Below are 7813 nucleotides of genomic sequence, written 5' to 3'. Positions count from 1 at the left end.
ACGATGCTGTCTGTGTGAGTGGACCAATTCAGTTTGTCTGTGATGTGTATGCCGAGGAACTTAAAACTTGCTACCCTCTCCACTACTGTTCCATCGATGTGGATGGGGGGGGTGTTCCCTCTGCTGTTTCCTGAAGTCCACAATCATCTCCTTAGTTTTGTTGACGTTGAGTGTGAGGTTATTTTCCTGACACCACACTCCGAGGGCCCTCACCTCCTCCCTGTAGGCCGTCTCGTCATTGTTGGTAATCAAGCCTACCACTGTTGTGTCGTCCGCAAACTTGATGATTGAGTTGGAGGCGTGCGTGGCCACGCAGTCATTTATGTGTCATTTATTTTTTAAGATTTTCAAGGATTTGAGTGGAGATCTGCTTCCCCAACTCCCACTCTCGATGGGTTAGTATTTCTCATCTCTCCTTTAAATTGATCAAATGAGGTTCACTACCCATGGTGCTACTGACAAATCTACAAAGGTAGATTTGTCATTTAATTTGTAATCAGATCCACATCTCTGGCTTTTGAATTACTATAGATTATTTAGGTTAAGAACCTAAAGGTGTATGCACAAATCTAAATAAATAGATGCTTTCTTTACACAGCTAATCAGAGAAGTATTTGAGAGATTGTGGTTGTGAAAAAAAGACACATGGGTCTGCCCTACAGCCACATCACCTCTGACATCTGCCTTTAACTAAATGGATCACTGCTCGGCTAAGAGGGAAATATACGCTCCCAGCCCTCTGCTCTATTACAACATTTTCATAAATAAATTGTGACTGACACTCACATAAGATTTTTGTTGATGGACAAAGGAATTCAGCTCAAAATGACTTTTGTTTAGGAAATCTGTTTGCAAATACTCCCAAAAATAGATATACAGGTTCATCCAGGTAACTGCCAAAATAAAGGAAACACCAACATAAAGTGTCTTAATACAGTGTTGGGCCATGATGAGCTAAAACAGCTTCAATGCACCTTGGCATAGATTTCACAAGTGTCTGGAACTCTTTTCTTCCATGAGAAATTCCATCATTTGTTGTTTTATTTATGGCTGTGGAAAACAGTCCCAGGCGTCACTCCAGAATCTCCCATAAGTGTTCAATTGGTTTGAGATCTGGTGGCTGAGACAGACATGGCATAGGGTTTACATTGTTTTTATGCTCATCAAACCATTCATTGATTGTGGATAGGGGCATTGTCTTTATGATAGCCAAAATAATGGCCCGTCCAGCATTTTTTACATGACCCTAAGTATGAGGAGATGTTAATTGCTTGATTAAGGAGGGTAGGAACCACACCTGTGTGAAAGCACCTGCTTTCAATATACTTTGTGTCCCTCATGTACTTGTGTTTCCATTATTTTTGGCAGTTACATGTATGTGGTCTGTCTCAATGTAATCAAAGTATGAAATTATTATGGTATTGTGAAATATAATATCTGTTTGGGCTTACTTGCTGTCAATGTACAAATGATAACAATTATGTTCCGGCCCAATGACTATCTGCTCAAGAAAAAATCTTCCTGCGGCTGAATGTAGTTGCCTACTCTCCTGGTCTAACCAGTGTGGAAATACACATTGAGACCAAACTCTCTCCTCTGCAATATTGCCTCAAATTGCCGCTGTATCATGGGCTTCCGATGTGCTGTCATCGTGGTTGGGTGATTACATCCAAACTCTCCAAACTCACAAAAGTGCACAACACACAAGAGTTGAAACAAAGGTTACTTTCTGTCAAAAAGGTGTGATTGCTGAGGGTTATGAATCAGGGTCATTTAACATATGGTGTAAAGTCTGGTAGAAACTGACCCAGGGATCATTGACCGTTCTTAATCCTACATAGCTCCCTGTTAACCAGCAAGTGAATAGCCAACTTGTCCCAAAAGAGCTGAGGGGAAGTTGGAGAAGAAATGGCATAGAGGAGGTGTGTTACTTTTTGGAACAGTATTTTCGCTCACGGGTATGTGCTTACAGGAACAGTCATGTAATATATAGTGTAGGTTAACAGCAAGGATAAACCGCTATCATATGCCTTGATCATACAGGTATCAAAAGATAAAATGAACCCTTGCAAAGGCTTCTGGGGTTGATCTCAAAGGCTCTCAGTTTACTTATTGTCTGCTGATGGTTGATATTCAAACTGGTTAGGTAGGTTTAGACTCTCAGAGCATTCACACCTGAGTAAAGCCAGCGTGTCTATGTATGCGGGTGACTCAATATATATATATAAGTCCATAAAAATGCATTGAATAACATATTCACAACATGGAACAACAGATAGTCTCCCCAAAAATCAAAAGGAAGTTTGTTCTGAAGTGTCTGTCCTATATCTGAGAGATATAAGAAGATCAGGAAACATATACACTAACGGTCAAAAGTTTGGACACACCTACTCATTCAAGGGTTTCTCTTTATTTTTTACAATTTTCTACTTTGTAAAATAATAGTGAAGACATTTAAACTATGAAATAACGCATATGGAACCAGGTAGTAACCAAAAAAGTGTTAAACAAATCTAAATGTAGATTATATTTGAGATTCCTCAAAGTAGCCACCCTTTGCCTTGATGACAGCTTTGCACCTTCCTGGAATGCTTTTCAAATAACAGGTTCTTTAAAGTATATTTGTGGAATTTCGTTCCCTCTTAATGTGTATTCTACAATGTAGAAAATAGTAAAAATAAAGAAAAACCCTTGAATGAGTAGGTTCTAAAACCGGTAGAGTATATATATTTATATATATTTTTACAGGTATTTAACCCCTTATTTTTGGCACTGAACAATGTAAACCCTGTCTAAGCTGGGGGGGGGGGGGGGTTGTTTGATCTGTCCTATATCTGAGAGATATTATAAAGATCAGAACATTTAGTTTTATTTATTTGTACATATATACAGTGCCTTCAGAAAGTATTCATACCCTTAGCTTATTCCACATTTTGTTGTGCCTGATTTGAACATTTATTAGATTTTTTTCTGATCCATCGACACACAATACCTCACAATGATTTTAGCAATGTTTCAAATGGATTAAAAATGAATATAGAAATATCGAATTTACATACATTCAACCACTCCACAAATTTCTTGTTAACAAACTATAGTTTGGGCAAATCGGTTAGGACATCTACTTTGTGCATGACACAAGTCATTTTTCCAACAATTGTTTACAGACAGATTATTTCACAATTCCAGAAAATGAAGTCATGGCTTTCGAAGCTTCTGATAAATGATGTCCATTAGCCTGAGTCAATTGGAGGTGTACCTGTGGATGTATTTCAAGGCCTACCTTCAAACTCAATGCCTCTTTGCTTGATATCATGGGACAATTAAAAGAAATCAGCCAAGACCTCAGTAAAACCATTGTAGACCTCCACAAGTCTGGTTCATCCTTGGGAGCAATTTCCAAATGCCTGAAGTTACTACATTCATCTGTACAAATAATAGTACGCAAGTATAAACACCATGGGACCACGCAGCCATCATACCGCTCAGGAAGGAGACGCGTTCTGTCTCCTAGAGATGAAGGTACTTTGGTGCGAAAAGTGCAAATCAATCCCAGAACAACAGCAGAGAACCTTGTAAAGATGCTGGAGGAAACAGGTACAAAAGTATCTATATCCCCAGTAAAACGAGTCCTATATTGGCATAAACTGAAAGGCCGCTCAACAAGGAAGAAGCCACTGCTCCAAAACCACCATTAAAAAAACAGACTACAGTTTGCAACTGCACACATGGACAAAGATTGTACTTTTGGAGAAATGTCCTCTGGTCTGATGAAACAAAAACAGAGCTGTTTGGCCATAATGAACATCGTCATGTTTGGAGGAAAAAGGGGGAAGCTTGCAAGCCGAAGATCACCATCCCAACCATGAAGAACGGGGGTGGCAGCATCATTTTGTGGGGGTGCATTGCTGCAGGAGGGACTGGTGGACTTCACAAAATAGATGGCATCATGAGGAAAGGAAATTATGTGGATATATTGAAGCAACATCTCAAGACATCAGTCAGGCAGGAAGTTAAAGCTTGGTCGCAAATGGGTCTTCCAAATGGAAAAGGACTCCAAGCATACTTCCAAAGTTGTGGCAAAATGGCTTAAGGACAACAAAGTCAAGGTATTGGAGTGGCCATCACAAAGCCCTGACCTCAATCCTATAGAAAATTTGTGGGCAGAACTGAAAGTGTGTGAGAGTCAGGAGGCCTACAACCTTGACTCAGTTACACCATCTCTGTCAGTAGGAATGGGCCAAAATTCACCCAACTTATTGTGGGAAGCTTGTAGAAGGCTACCCAAAACGTTTGACCCAAGTTAAACAATTTAAAAGGCAATGCTACCAAAAACTATTTGAGTGTATGCAATTTCAGCTGTAACTATTCACACCCCTGAGTCAATACTTTGTAGAAGCATCTTTGGCAGCGACTACAGCTGTCAGTCTTTCTGGGTAAGTCTCTAAGGGCTTTCCACACCTGGATTGTGCATCATTAACACATTCTTAAGAAAAATTCTTCAACTATGTCAAATTGGTTGTTGATCATTGCAAGACAATCATTTTCAGGTCTTGTCATAGATTTTCAAGTAGATATAAGTCAAAAATGTAATTCGTCCACATGAACATTCACCATCTTCTTGGTAAGGAACTCCAGTTTAGATTTGGCCTTGTGTTTTAGGTTAATTCATCTCCCAGTGTCAAGTGGAAAGCAGACTGAACCAATTTTTCCTATAGGATTTCTCCTTTGCTTAGTTCTATTCCGTAAATTTTTTATCCTGAATTACTCCCCAGTCCTTAACGATTAAAAGCATACCCATAATATGATACAGCTACCACTATGCTTGAAAATATGGAAAGGAAAGGGGGATACCTAGTCAGTTGTACAACTGAATGGCCCGTGGAAAAGTGATAGTAGTACTCAGTAATGTGTTGTATTGGATTTGCCGCAAACATGCAGTATTACTTTAGTGCCTTGTTGCAAACAGGATGTATGTTTTGGAATATTTTTTATTCTGAAAAGGTTTTCTTCTTTTCACTCTGTCAATTAGGTTAGTATTGTGGAGTAACTACTATATTATTGATCCATCCTTAGTTTTCTCATAGTCAGTCATTAAACTCTAACTGTTTTAAAGTCACCATTGGCCTCATGGTGAAATCTCTGAGTGGTTTCCTTCCTCTCCGGCAACTGAGTTAGGAAGGAAGCGTGTATCTTTGTTGTTACTGGGTGTATTGATACACATCCAAAGTGTAATTCCTAACAACATGGTGCTTTTTACCCATCTACCAATAGGTGCCCTTCTCTGTGAGGCATTGGAAAACCTGGATAACCCTGGTCTTTGTGGTTGAATCTGTGTTTACAATTCACTGCTCGATTGAGGGACCTTACAGATTATTGTATGTCTGGGGTACAGAGCTGAGGTAGTCATTGAAAACTCATGTTAAACACAGAGGGAGTCCATGCAACTTATTAGGTGACTTGTTAAACAACCTCTTAAGGCTGAAATCCCGTTAACGGGATCGATATGACAACAGCCAGTGAAAGAGCAGGGTGACAAATTCAAAACAAAAAAAATCTCAATTAAAATTCATCAAGCATACAAGTATCTTATACCGTTTTAAACATAAAATTCTCGTTAATCCAGCCACAGTGTCTGATATCATAAATGCTTTTCAGCGAAAGCACCACAAACGATTATGTTAGGTCACCACCAAGCCACAGAAAAACACAGCCATTTTTCCAGCCAAAGATAGGATTCACAAAGCACAAATAGAGATACAATTAATCACTAACCTTTGATTATCTTCATCAGATGACACTCATAGGACTTCATGTAACACAATACAAGTATGTTTTGTTTGATAAAGTTCATATTTACATTAAGAAATCAGAGTTTACATTGATGCGTTACGTTCAGTAGTTCCAAAAACATCCAGTGATTTTGCATAACCACATCAATTTTAAAGAAATACTCTTCATAAATGTTGATGAAAATACAAGTGTTACACATGGAATTATAGCTATACTTCTCCTTATTAATGCAACTGCTGTGTCAGATTTCAAAAAAGCTTTACGGAAAAATCAGACCATGCAATATTCTGAGAACAGCGCTCAGAAACAAATACATTTATCCGCCATGTTGGAGTCAACAGAAATCAGAAATAACATTATAAATATTCACTTACCTTGGATGATCTTCATCAGAATGCACTCCCAGGAATCCTAGTTCCACAATAAATGTTTGATTTGTTCGATAATGTCCAACATTTAGGTCCAAATAGCTACTTTTGTTAGGGCGTTTAGTACACAATCCAAACGCTCGTGCAGGTCCAGCCGAACGTCAGACGAAAGGTTAAAAAGTCATATTACAGTTCGTAGAAACATTAGGATGTTTTTATCATAAATCTTCAATAACATTCCAACCGGAGAATTCCATTGTCTGTAGAAAAGTAATGGAACGGAGCAACCTCTCATGTGAAATGCGCATTACCAGCCCATGGCTCTCTACCAGACACCTGACTCATTCAGCTCTCATTCAGCCCCACATCACAGTCGAAGCCTCATTCAAGTTTCTAAAGACGGTTGACATCTAGTGGAAGCCTTAGGAAGTGCAACTTGACCCATATTCCACTGTGTATTTGATAGGGACTGAGTTGGAAATCGACCAACCTCAGTTTTCCCACTTCCTGTTTGGATTTTTTCTCAGGTTTATGCCTGCAATATTAGTTATGTTATACCCACAGACATCATTCAAACAGTTTTAGAAACTTCAGTGTTTTCTATCCAAATGTACTAATAATATGAATATATTAGCAACTGGGACTGAGGAGCAGGCCGTTCACTCTGGGCATCTTATTCATCCAAGCTACTCAATACTGCCCCCAGCCATAATACGTTTTACTCATTAACTTATTTAATTTAAATAGCAAAGGGGTTGAATACTTACTAACTCAAGACATTTCAGCTTTCCATTTTTAATTAATTTGAAAAAAACAAAAAAAAAAAATAGATAACATAATTCCATGTTGACATTATGGGGTGTGCAGGCCAGTGACAAAAACTCTCATTTGAATCTATTTTAAATTCACGCTGTAACACAACAATGTGGAAAAAGTCAAGGGGTGTGAATACTTTCTGAAGGCACTCTACTTCCATTCATTTTTGTATTTTTATTATTTCACCTTTATTTAACCAGGTAGGCTAGTTGAGAACACCTTATTTAACCAGGTAGGCTAGTTGAGAACACCTTTATTTAACCAGGTAGGCTAGTTGAGAACAAGTTCTCATTTACAACTGCGACCTTGCCAAGATAAAGCAAAACAGTGTGACACAGACAACAACAGAGTTACACATGGAGTAAACAATAAACAAGCCAATAGCACAATAAACAAGTCAATAACACAGTAGCAAAAAAAGGAAAGTCTATATACAGTGTGTGCAAATGGCGTGAGGAGGTAGGCAATAAATAGGCCACAGGAGCGAATAATTACAATTTAGCAGATAACACTGGTAGTGATAAATGAGCAGATGATGATGTGCAAGTAGAGATACTGGTGTGCAAAAGAGCACGAAAGTAAATAAATAAAACAGTATGGGGATGCGGTAGGTAGATTGGGTGGACTATTTACAGATGGACTATGTACCACTGCAGCGATTGTTTAGCTGCTCAGATAGCTGATGTTTAAAGTTGGTGTAGGAAATAAAAGTCTCCAACTTCATGATTTTTGCAATTCGTTCCAGTCACTGGCAGCAGAGAACTGGAAGAAAAGGCGGGCCAAATTAGGTGTTGGCTTTGGGGATGATCAGTGAGATATACCTGCTGGAACGTGTG

This window comes from Oncorhynchus kisutch, unplaced genomic scaffold (assembly GCF_002021735.2).
Source record: "Oncorhynchus kisutch isolate 150728-3 unplaced genomic scaffold, Okis_V2 Okis06b-Okis10b_hom, whole genome shotgun sequence".
NCBI classification, from domain to species: domain Eukaryota; kingdom Metazoa; phylum Chordata; class Actinopteri; order Salmoniformes; family Salmonidae; genus Oncorhynchus; species Oncorhynchus kisutch.
The sequence above is the reverse complement of the archived record's forward strand: the minus strand, read 5'-3'. Positions refer to the sequence as shown.